At 35.5% G+C, this 12581-nt stretch overlaps 2 protein-coding genes across 3 annotated transcripts in view; one reads left to right on the forward strand and one right to left on the reverse strand.

The window, feature by feature from the left end:
* The window catches only part of NFE2L2 (NFE2 like bZIP transcription factor 2), a 598880-nt gene that overhangs the window by 289384 nt on the left and 296915 nt on the right, over window positions 1–12581 (forward strand). The gene's annotated exons all lie outside the window — the stretch shown is intronic.
* AGPS (alkylglycerone phosphate synthase) overlaps window positions 1–12581 on the reverse strand; it is a 160067-nt gene that overhangs the window by 6217 nt on the left and 141269 nt on the right. The window lies entirely within an intron of this gene.

Below are 12581 nucleotides of genomic sequence, written 5' to 3' on the forward strand. Positions count from 1 at the left end.
AGAAAATTTGAAATTTTAATAGGCTTAAGATAAAAAATCTAGTTATTAAGCTTCTATTTACATTTTATTTTCACAGTACTTTTAAATAAATTTGCATGTTCCCAAATAATGGTTACTTTCTTCCTACTGTTTTTCCAGATTTAGATTTTTTTTCCCTAAGGCATTAAATAAATCAAATACCTAATCCATCGTAAACTTAATCTTTTGCTTTTACATACTGTACAAAGTTCCCTTTTTTTGTTTCTAGGTCTTGCTAATTTGCTCTGAGAATAATGAAGTAACATAACGGTTAGCAGCATAAATTATATTTCAAAAGGTGCTCAATGAAAAACATAACCTTTTGTAAGTAGAACTTTTGTAAGAAAGAATATGTACTTAATCTGTAAAAGAATTCTGAAATGTCAACTTGCTCTGGTATTAAAAAGCAAAGCAATACGCTAACTTATCTGTGGCAAAATGGATAAATCTTTTAATTTACAGTTAGGATTATTTGTACTTGTACTTCTCCAAAAAACCTATTATTGTAATAATTGAATTCAAATGGTCATTTTCCACAAATGTTCATTAATGATCCAAAGTCATCAACAGTGATTTAATTGACCAACTGAAATGGAAAACCTTCTTTCATTAAAGTATTCAGCCTGTCATTCTAGAATGCATTCCCATTTATTAGGCTGTAGTGATACATCATAGCATCTGCCTTCTGGAAACCTTAAATACCATTTCAAGCTCAACTAAAACCATCTTTTCTGTCCAGTTCTCTAAGAAACCATCAAATTGTCATCAAAATAATAAATACTGTGATAATCTCAGAAAGCAAATTATATGCTTGGCTTTCAGAAATAAAAAGGTATTGCTGGTATTAAGATGGGGGGAAATGAAGTTTAGCAGAAAAAAAAACCTTAAATTCAAAATGAAAAATTTTGTTTGAGATAGTTCTAAAACCAGAAGCTAAGAGTAAATAAATCCCCCTACTCATGCAGTCTCTACCACCTAAAAGATATTCTACCAGGACCTTCTATTATCTCCTAAGGGACCATCCATTACTCTGATTCAGCCTGTGTTTTCACTTGCAAATGGATTAGACTTTATGAAGTCTCTTCAACTCTAATATTCTATGATTTTAAGCACTTATTTAAAAAGTTAAAAATCAGTTTTTTCCAGATTTGCTCCACAGGATTAAAAAAAAAAAAAAAAAAAACTACTCTGTGAATGGTAAAAGTGGCATTACTATATTATTATAAGCTGCCCACACTGAGGCTGAAGACAGAGGGGTGACGAGCAGTGAATGCCAGTCTCCACTGTTATCTGTAATATAGTTTCACTGAATGTATCCTGTGGTTATGGATGTAATTGTCCTGAAAAGACTGCAAACAACTGCTCCAACAAGATGGAGCACATTAGAACCTCAGCAGGATGCCCAACAGCTAGCTTGTCTGCCTGGTTTTACACCTCTAGTAATAATGCAATTCCACAAGGAACTGAACCATCGTCTAAGAAGCCACCCAACAGCCATTGCATATTTAATGAAGTCACTCACCAAGCGCTGGAAAGCAGAAGGTGCTTGGAGTGCATCATTAGTTCTGTCAGAAGGATAATTTACACATCTATCTTGTCAAATTTTCTATGGTTTACACTTTTACAATAATCAATCTAATATACATTTGATTAGTGAAGTAGAAAGTAAAAAAAAAAAAAAAAAAAAAAAAAAAAAGGTGGCCAGTACAGCCAACAAAGCTGTGGCCCCTCATAAACACATTTGATAAGAGCATTTAACCCCTTCATGGCAGAGGTCTGGCGCTTCTTCTGCCACTGATAACAGAATTTGAAATGGGGTCAGAAACCTTGGTTTACGCAATTAAAGGTACTAGAAATCTTTGGCTTTGTTTAACAATTTAAGTCAACTACTTCACAGGATACGTACACAGACAGAAAACACAAACAAAAGCGTTCACTATGCCTTAACAACAAGACAATTATTGGAGTCTTCTTGAGATTCTGGAGCACCTTATGTAGCTACCTCACATGGATCAATAAAACAACAAACACCACAGGCCCTAATCTTGAAGAAACACACTTCAAAGTACAAGATTTTTATTCCAGAGCTAAACACCACCACTAATAATGCCCTTTGTACAATTCTTAGTTGTACTGTTAGGCATTCGGAAATTAGCTGACTATACTGATCTATATCCATGTAACATACATGGGTATACAACTATACAGCAGTTCCTTATTAAGCACCTGTAAAACTCATTTTCAGAAAGGGAAGAAATTATACTCTGTCCCTTATGTGGCATGCCATATTAAAGGAAGGGAAAATGAATGACTAAAGACAGCAAATAGCAGGTGGCCTAAAACTATTTCAGTGTACCTTTATGGGATAGTTATCTACTGAAAGGCATGTGTACACATACCACATAAAGCCTATTCTACTTTTTTAGACCTGAATCATCTGATGTGGGGTATTCATAGCTACTGACCCAACATATTCCTTTGACTTCTGATGCTCTAGAAGTATAAATCTAGCCTAAGAGTCAACACCAGAGCTACAAAAAGCCAAGATCACCATCTCTGAAAACAAGTACCTTGCATTCCATAATTCTCTATTATTCTAAATATATGATTCCTTAAGTACTTAAGTATTTAGATGTATTTTATAAGACATAAAAAAGATGGGTCAAATACTGAATATTACAGAAAACTAGGCCAGGCACAGTGACTCATGCTTGTAGTCCCAATGTTTTGGGAGGCTGAGGTGGGAAGACCATTTGAGCCCAGGAGTTCAAGACCAGCCTGGGTAACATAGTGAGATCCCATCTCTAAAAAAATAAAAATAAAAAAAATAAAAAATAAGCTGGATGTGACGGCATGCATCTGCAGTCTCAGCTACTCAGGAGATTGAGGCAAGAGAACTTGAGCCCAGAAGTTTGAGGCTGCAGTGAGTCAAGATCATGCCACTGCATTCTAGCCCACGTGACAGAGTGAGGCCCCATAGTTCACACACACAAAAAAAGAAACAAAAAAGAAAAGAAAGAAAACTAAGTGGGGACGGAGGGGGGGGTTCTGCCTAAATTAAAAATGGAGTTCACTTTTTTACAGTTCAATTTCTAATAATATATAGAGAGCCTGGATAAAACAAGTTGTGTGTGTTCTTCCACAACACATAGTACATTTTTAAAACTTTGCTTTTGGAACAGAGAATATGGAAGCTTTCAAGTATAGTTTTTCAAATTATAGGCTCACTATTCCCCTGGATGCTAAGAGATTCAAGAAAGAATGCAAGAAGTTGTGGTATGATCAACAGCATAAATGAATGAACAGGCATGTACTCAAGGTATGAGAGGTAAAATGATGTAAATGGAAAATGTGGACATGGAGGCCAATCTGGCCACCAAAAATTATCTGGAACTACTTTTGAGGCTTAAGGGATTGAAGATTTAGCAGAAACTACCAAACAGTCCTAACCTATAAGGGACAAATCCAGCGTCTGCTGGTCACAGAAGTCTCTAGTTAAATTTTAATTTTTTGAAACATACATTTGATTATAAGTCAAAAAGATTTATTATAGACTTACTAAAAAGAACAAATTATGAAATGGGCCATACATTTAGAAGATTATTGAAGGTGAAGCTCAGAAGTAGACTTCAGCCAAAGCAAAAAGCATCTGACCATTATAACAACTATATTTTGAAAGTTCTAGTTTGAGTATCCTGGATATCTCTTTAGCACTATTCTATAGGTCAGATTTTAAGAAGAAAATCTAGACTTAGTTGCTTATATGAGTGATCTGAGCATTGACTTTGTATTTCAATATTTAATCTGACCAAACTACTGCTGGATTACGTAGTAGTGCTAGAGGGACACCCAACCTCTTCCCACGATTAACTGTTTGCTAATCACATGAAACCAACTATAAAAAGTATTCTGTAACAATGTAATAATGTAATACAGGCATTCTCCGACTAACAAACATATTACTTATAAGTTATAGACATAAAATTGTCAAAGAGAAAACGTTCTCTTTAGAGATCCGAAGCTAAGTGATATTATTCAAGCCACCTATATTCACTCTCCTGGTGATACACCTGAGGCTAGAAGCTACTAAAGGTATAGCATGTGGTAAGAGACAGCAAACACAATGTTGTCCCTGGCCCTTTTGTCTTGGGCTTGGCCCCTGTAGTCACATAGGGGTGGGCGGTTGGTGAGGTGGCGAGCAGGGATCAGTACCTTCTTGCTACAAATTTCCTCTGTCAGCTCTCAAATCTGTTTAACCTGTGCTATAGCTGCAATATTAATAGTTTAATGTTGAGTTAAATTATGGATTAAGTTGGTTTCCACAGTATGTTCTTACACTCTAACTACATTGCTTCAATGGAAAAATAGTATAATCAACATATAAGTTTTGTTAGAAAAGGCCAAAGAAACTGAAAAAATTAAAAGGCAAAACAAATTTTCTATCTTATGGTAATATGATAAAGATTTAATGTTGGAAAGGCTAAACTCATCTGGTAGCTATCAAAGGAATAAGATATTGACATTGATATAGTCAAGAACAGTTCTATCATAACAAGGATCCCTGTGCTGTCTGTTTACAGTCACACCCTCTCCAGCCTCGACTTTTGGAAATCACTAATTTTTTTTTTTACTTTTAAGATTTTGTCATTTCAAAAATGTCATAGAAGTAGAACCATGCAGTATGTAACCTTTGGGGATGGCTTTTATTCACTTAACATAATTCCCTGGAGAGTTATTCCAAGTTGTTGCATGTATTGATAGTTCATTCTTTTTTATTTATTGCAGAGTAGTATTCAATGGTATGGATGTACCACAGTATGTTTAGCCATTCATCAGCTGAAGGACATCTGGGCTGTTTCCGGTTTGGGTCCATTATGCTATTATGAATAAAGCTGCTATGAATATTTATGTTCATGTTTTTATGTGAACGTAAGTTTTCACTTCTCTGGTACAAATGCTCAAATGTGCATTTGCTGGGTTGAGTGGTGATTACATGTTTGGTTTTAAAAGAAACTGCCAAACTGTTTTCCAGAATGGCTGTACCACTTTACATTCCCCCGAGCAATGTATGAGTGATTCAGTTTCTCTGCATCATTGGCAGAATTTGATATTGTCACTATTTTTTTTTTTTAATTTTAGCCATTCTGATAGGTGTGTAGTGATATCTCCTGTGGCTTCAACTTTCATTTCCCTAATAGCTAACAATGTTGAACATCTTTTCATGTGATTATGTGCCATCTGTATATCTTCTTCAGTGAAATTTTTCTTCATGTCTCTTGCCTATTTTCTAATTAAAGTATTTGCTTTTTACTAATGAGCTCTGAAAATTATTTATACATAATAGATATGTCTTTTCTTGGATATAGGGTTTGCACATATTTTCTCCTCCTCTATAACCTATCTTTTCATCCTAACACAGTCCTTCACAGAGCAAATGTTTCTAATTCTGATAAAATCCAGTTTATCAATTTTTTATAAATTATACTTTCAGTGTCCAGTCTAAGAATTCTTTGCCCGGCTCTAGATCCTGAAGATATTCCATGCATTTTTCTAAAGGTTTTACAGTGTTGTTTTACTTTTAAGTTCATTATCCATTTTGAGTTAAATTTTTGTATAGGTATGAGATTTAGGTCAGAGTTCTTTTCTTCCCACCAGTACTATTTGTTGAAAAAGCTATGCTTCCTCCACTAGATTGCTTTTGTACTTTTGTCAAACTCAGCTTGGCATGTTTGTGTGCTCTATTTCTGGGTTCTCTTTTCTGTTCCCCTGATCTATGTGTCCTCTTCCAATAACGCACAGTCTTGACTACTGTAACTATATAATAAGTCTTGAAATAAGGTAGATTGACTGTTCTCACTTTATTCATTTTCTCAGATTTGTTTTAGCTGTCTAGCTCCTTCTCCTTACCATATAATTTTTAGAATAACATTTTCTATATCTATTAAACATCTTGCTGAAATTTTGACAGAAAATGCACTAACCAGATAGATCAATTTATAAAGAACTGACAGCTTTACTATGTACAGTTTTCTACCAAACTATGAATACTGTATGTCTCTTCATTTATTTAGGCCTTCTTTGATTTCTTTCATCAAGATTCTGTAATTTTCAGAATACAAATTCTGTATATATTTTGCTAGATTTATGCCTATTTCATTTTCTTTGGAACAACTATAAGTGGTATTATATTTTAGATTTGGTTTCTATATGTTTATTGTTAGTATTTAGAAATGTAACTGATTTTTGTGTGTGATCTTGTATCTTGAAATCTTGCTGACTCTGTTTTTGTACATTCTTTGGCATTTTCTATATAGTCAATAATGGCACCTACAAATAGGGATAGTTATACTTCCTTCTTTCCAATCTATATGCCTTTTATTTCACACTACAAATTAACAAATGGCCCCAAACTGATTTTTTTGCTCAGCTTCTTTGAGTAGTTTCCTTTTACTTTTAAAGTTTCTAATACTATTAGATTCTGGTAAGACTACGAAAAAAAGGTAACAGCAGCTGCCCTATAATTATAATACGGAATAATTTTGGTTAGGTAAAAAAAAAATCAATATTTAAACTAGGACTGGTTATACTTAATCAAGGTTTTTAACTTCCTGACAAGGACTTATGTATAATTTTAGCAAATGAACAACTTAAAAACTTAAGTCATAAATTGAAGCTAAATACATGGCTGACATAAACTTTGCTATTTAAACTGACCAGCTCGTCAGTTACAAAAACAAGCACTATGAAGATTAAGTTAAGTAGGCTTTATATTTCCTATAGCCTCCAGTTCCAGACTACATCTGTTTTCTCTGATACACAAAACCAGAGTTAAAATAGCTCCATTTATCACAGCATGATTGTAGGCAGACAAACCAGCCTGTCTGTTTCCAGATAGTGAAAGCAACTGTTATTAATCACAATTACAGGCCAAACCCTCTAAGAGAAATTGCATCAATATTCTCCCAACCCCTGGCCCTTTTACTCTGGAACTCAAAAATGGTACTGAAAGTGTCATGACACTGCCTGAAGGTCAGTAAATAAAGACGCTACTATGAGTTCAAGTTGAGTTTTAAGTTCAGGGTGCAAATCAAGAAAAATCTTTTCTATACATAAAAATAAGTGATCTCTCAAAAGCTCTAGTATTGAATAAGTTTAGCAAGGCAACTAAAAACATTATTTAAAATTTATGTTGAAAAGATTTCTGCTTTATGAAATTATACTGAATAGCAGCAAGCATTTGAAATATACAAATTACATGATTACCTATAAACAGAAAAGCTATTATGAAAATAACATTCTTCGATAGCAAATTTCATAGCCAATACTGTGAAGGAAATTTATTTTTCTTTCATGCTGATTGTAAGAAACTTTCCTATAGAGTGAGATCAACTGTAGTTTATAAATGAAGTTTTAAAACTATTGTTGAATCATATCCCTTGAATGTATGGCTCTTTCTCAAATACACTGTAATCCTTTTTTTAATGGTTAAGGCAAGAGTGCCAACAGAGTGCCACCTGGTGCTGTTTATTGCTATTATTAAAAACAAACAAACACAAAAAACTATTGTTTTTTAAGCACCTACTAAATGTAAGGCATTTAGATGTTTTACATACATTATCATGTTAAGTCTTACAATAAACATATGAGACAGGTACCATTATTCCCATTTTGCAGGTGAGGAAAGTGTAAGTCAGAGAAATTATTTTCCTAAGGTCACACAGTTAAATGCAAAACCAGGAATCCAATATAGATTTGATTCCAGAGCCTACATTCTTTCCCCTCTGTTGTTCAGCTACTCAAATTTTTATTGGTTTTAAGACAAAAGGTTTGAATGAAACCTTACATACTTAATGCATCTATGGAAGAACACTAAATGGTTGGTGGTATGGAGTTGCAGAAAAATGCACATTATTTTACCCTACTTCTCCAATGAATAACTCACTCTGCTAATATACTTTCCCAGAAATATTAGAGAATAAGCTGAGCCTTTCTATGACTAAATATGACCCTCTATTCAATATTTAGGCCAGTTACCAAATGTTAAGCTACATTAACTATGAGACTATTGCCTTTTTTCTTTTTCTTTTTTTAAGAGACAGGATCTTACTCTCTATCACCCATGCTGAGAGGAGTGGTGCGATGCCAGCTCACCGCAACCTTAACCTCCCAGGCTAAAGCCATCTTCCTTCCCCAGCTTCCCAAGTAGTTAGGACTATAGGCATATGCCACCAGAGTGAGCTAGTTTTTTTTTTTTAGTTTTTGTAGTCTTGCTATGTTGCGCAGACTGTCTCAAACTCCTGGGCTCAAGCAATCCTCCTGCCTGGGCCTCCCCAAGTGTTTGGAATGCAGGTGTGAGCCACAGCCAACTACTGCTGTTCTAATATAAAAGAATAATATGCGGCTGGGCGTGGTGGCACACGCCTGTAATTCCAGCACTTTGGGAGGCCAAGGCAGGGGGATCACCTGAGGTCAGGAGTTCAAGACCAGCCTGGCCAACATGGTGAAACCCCGACTCTACGAAAAATACAAAAAATTAGCTGGGTGTGGTGGCGGGAGCCTGTAATCCCAGCTGCTCAGGAGGCTGAGGCAGGAGAATAGCTTGAACCTGGGAGGCAGAGGTTGCAGTGAGCCGAGATCCAGCCATTGCACTCCAGCCTGGGCAACAAGAACGAAACTCTGTCTCAAAAAAAAAAAAAAAAAAAAAAAAAAAAAAAAAAAAAAAAAAAAGGATTAATATGCAAGATTCAGAGCTATTTGAGAATTTGCAAAACTGTTCAAATTCTGCGAGCATTTATTTGGGCATGCACTTATTCACTCATTTAACATATTCATTGAGCATCTATGATGGTGAACTATGTAGAGCAGCCATAAGGAGTGAGAAATACAGTGACAAACAAGATAAAGTCATTAACCTCAATGAATTTAATTCAAATGGGGAATACAGAAGCTACACAAGAGGACAGGGAAGATCCTTCTAAGACGGTGACATTTTTATTAGAGACCTAAACAATGGTAGAAGGTGAGCCATGCAAACATCTGAAGGAGAGGACAAAAAAAAAAAGAACATTAGAAAAAGAGGGAACAAACAGCAAAGGCCTTGAATGGGAAAAGGGACTAGTATGTCTGAGGAATAGCAAGAAGGCCAATGCTGCTAGAGGTACAAAGTAATCAAAGATGAGGACAGAGAGAAGGATATACAATGTATATCCTTGAAGGTCATGATACGGAGTTTTCTTTTTTTTTTTTTTTTAATTAATTAATTTATTATTATTATTATACTTTAAGTTCTAGGGTACATGTGCATAACGTGCAGGTTTGTTACATATGTATACTTGTGCCATGTTGGTGTGCTGCACCCATGAACTCGTCAGCACCCCTCAACTCGTCATTTACATCAGGTATAACTCCCAATGCAATCCCTCCCCCCTCCCCCCTCCCCATGATAGGCCCCGGTGTGTGATGTTCCCCTTCCCGAGTCCAAGTGATCTCATTGTTCAGTTCCCACCTATGACTGAGAACATGCGGTGTTTGGTTTTCTGTTCTTGCGATAGTTTGCTAAGAATGATGGTTTCCAGCTGCATCCATGTCCCTACAAAGGACACAAACTCATCCTTTTTTATGGCTGCATAGTATTCCATGGTGTATATGTGCCACATTTTCTTAATCCAGTCTGTCACTGATGGACATTTGGGTTGATTCCAAGTCTTTGCTATTGTGAATCGTGCCGCAATAAACATACATGTGCATGTGTCTTTATAGCAGCATGATTTATAATCCTTTGGGTATATACCCAGTAATGGGATGGCTGGGTCATATGGTACATCTAGTTCTAGATGCATCACGCTACCTGACTTCAAACTATACTACAAGGCTACAGTAACCAAAACAGCATGGTACTGGTACCAAAACAGAGATACAGACCAAAGGAACCGAACAGAGTCCTCAGAAATAATACCACACATCTACAGCCATCTGATCTTTGACAAACCAGACAAAAACAAGAAATGGGGAAAGGATTCCCTATTAAATAAATGCTGCTGGGAAAATTGGCTAGCCATAAGTAGAAAGCTGAAACTGGATCCTTTCCTTACTCCTTATACGAAAATTAATTCAAGATGGATTAGAGACTTAAATGTTAGACCTAATACCATAAAAACCCTAGAAGAAAACCTAGGTAGTACCATTAAGGACATAGGCATGGGCAAAGACTTCATGTCCAAAACACCAAAAGCAACGGCAGCAAAAGCCAAAATTGACAAATGGGATCTAATTAAACTAAAAAGCTTCTGCACAGCAAAAGAAACTACCATCAGAGTGAACAGGCAACCTACAGAATGGGAGAAAATTTTTGCAATCTACTCATCTGACAAAGGGCTAATATCCAGAACCCACAAAGAACTCAAACAAATTTACAATAAAAAAACAAACAACCCCATCAAAAAGTGGGTGAAGGATATGAACAGACATTTCTCAAAAGAAGACATTCATACAGCCAACAGACACATGAAAAAATGCTCATCATCACTGGCCGTCAGAGAAATGCAAATCAAAACCACAATGAGATACCATCTCACACCAGTTAGAATGGCAATCATTAAAAAGTCAGGAAACAACAGGTGCTGGAGAGGATGTAGAGAAACAGGAACACTTTTACACTGTTGGTAGGATTGTAAACTAGTTCAACCATTATGGAAAACATGATAAGGAGTTTTCATTTTGTTCTGAATGTGAGAAGAAACCACTGATGTTTTTAACAGATTAATCAAGCAGCAAGAGAAATGAGAATACAGGAGCAGAGTGGAAGAAAGACCAGTTAGGAGGCTACTGTAGAAAATAGTGATGGAACTAGCGTAGTGGTGTAGAGGTGATATCTTTTGGTATCTGGGAGTTATCAGCATATAGATGGTCTTCTAAATTATGAAACAGAGATAATCACCAAATAAATGAGTGAGCATAGAGAAATGAAGGTCTGAGGGCTGAGCCCTGGAAGACTCCAATATTTAGCAATTTAGAAGAGAAAAAACTAGAAAAGGGAAAGCATCTTCATTCTATCAGCATACCTAAAGTATGTTTTGTATTCAGACTTATCAAGTTTCTTTTTCTAAGCACTAGAGAAAACCAGGTAGTTCAGAGTCTGTTTCCATGCAGTCATATTTTGACCACATAGAAAATAAAAATACAAGAAATAGGATAGCCCTAAAAGATTTCTATTTAAATGAGGCAAAACCTCTAAATCTCTAAATAAATTAATATGCCATCAAACCTTGCTAGATTCAACTTCAAGCCAATAATTTCTAAAAATAAATCATTTCACCAAATTGGGAGTCTTCAATTAAAGAAGGGCTATAAACCTAGAACCTGAAAAATGCACATAACTTATACACATAACTTTAATGCAACATGATATGACCACCATTTGTTTTATTACCTGATACTGTTGACATGTTAGGAACCTACAATCAGGAAGTATAAAAGCAACCAGAAAGTAAATTTGACTTATGGAAAAGAACTGAGAAAACAATAGAAATATCTATGATGAGGAAATTAAAATTTTAATTCACTTCTGTTCATCTGCTTCATCTAAAGCAGGGCAAGTAATTAACTCAATGTCAACATTAAAGAAACAGATTTTATATTTTAAAAGAAAAATAGTAATATATAATATTTATTTTCCTTTTATTGATTTATTGAGACAGGGACTTGCTCTGTCACCCAGGCTGGAGTGCAATGATGCAATCACGGCTCACTGCAACCTCAACCTCTCAGGGTCAAGCAATCCTCCTACCTCAGCCTCCTGAGTAGCTGGGATTACAGGTACACGCTACCATGCCCAGCTAAGTTTTGTACTTTTTGTGGAGATGGGGTCTTGCTATGTTGCCCAAACTGGTCTCGAACTCCTGAGCTTAAGCAATCCACCTGCCTCAGCCTCCCAAAGTGCTGGGATTACAGGTGTAAGCCCCCGCACCCAACCCATATACATTTAAAAAAATTAATTACATGTCTCTTCTCAAAGCCTGTCATTTTCAGTCTTTTTAGATTTTACTAATTCCAGACATTTTAGGCTTTTATTTAAGAGGACAAGCATTCAAATTCAAATTCTGGCACTAACAATTATTACTGATTTTTGGGTCAGTTACTTTATATTCAGCACCTTAGCATCTTCATGTGAAAGAGAGGAATAATATCTATTCCACTGCATTAAGCAGAATTAAAGGAGGTTAAGTATGTGGAACACCTAGGCAAATATTTACAGCTTTATAAATGTTAGTTATTTTCCTTTATTCTATCCCCTTTCTCTTCACTGTTTCAGCATCTATAGCATTTACATGTTTATTAAAGTCATCTTTTGAATGCTTTTCAAAGAAAAGGGCATACTTTTACCTTAAAGTAGCAATAATATAATCCCATCAGTTTTCATCAGTAGCTTTTGAAATGGTGTAATATTTTATTCTACTGGACTATAAGGCACTTCACGGGAAAGACTGCCATTCTTTGAAACCATATTGCCTAGTAGATGGATAATACTTATAATATGGAAAACGGATTATACAACATTAAAAGGT

This window comes from Macaca thibetana, chromosome 12, assembly GCF_024542745.1.
Source record: "Macaca thibetana thibetana isolate TM-01 chromosome 12, ASM2454274v1, whole genome shotgun sequence".
NCBI classification, from domain to species: Eukaryota; Metazoa; Chordata; class Mammalia; order Primates; family Cercopithecidae; genus Macaca; species Macaca thibetana.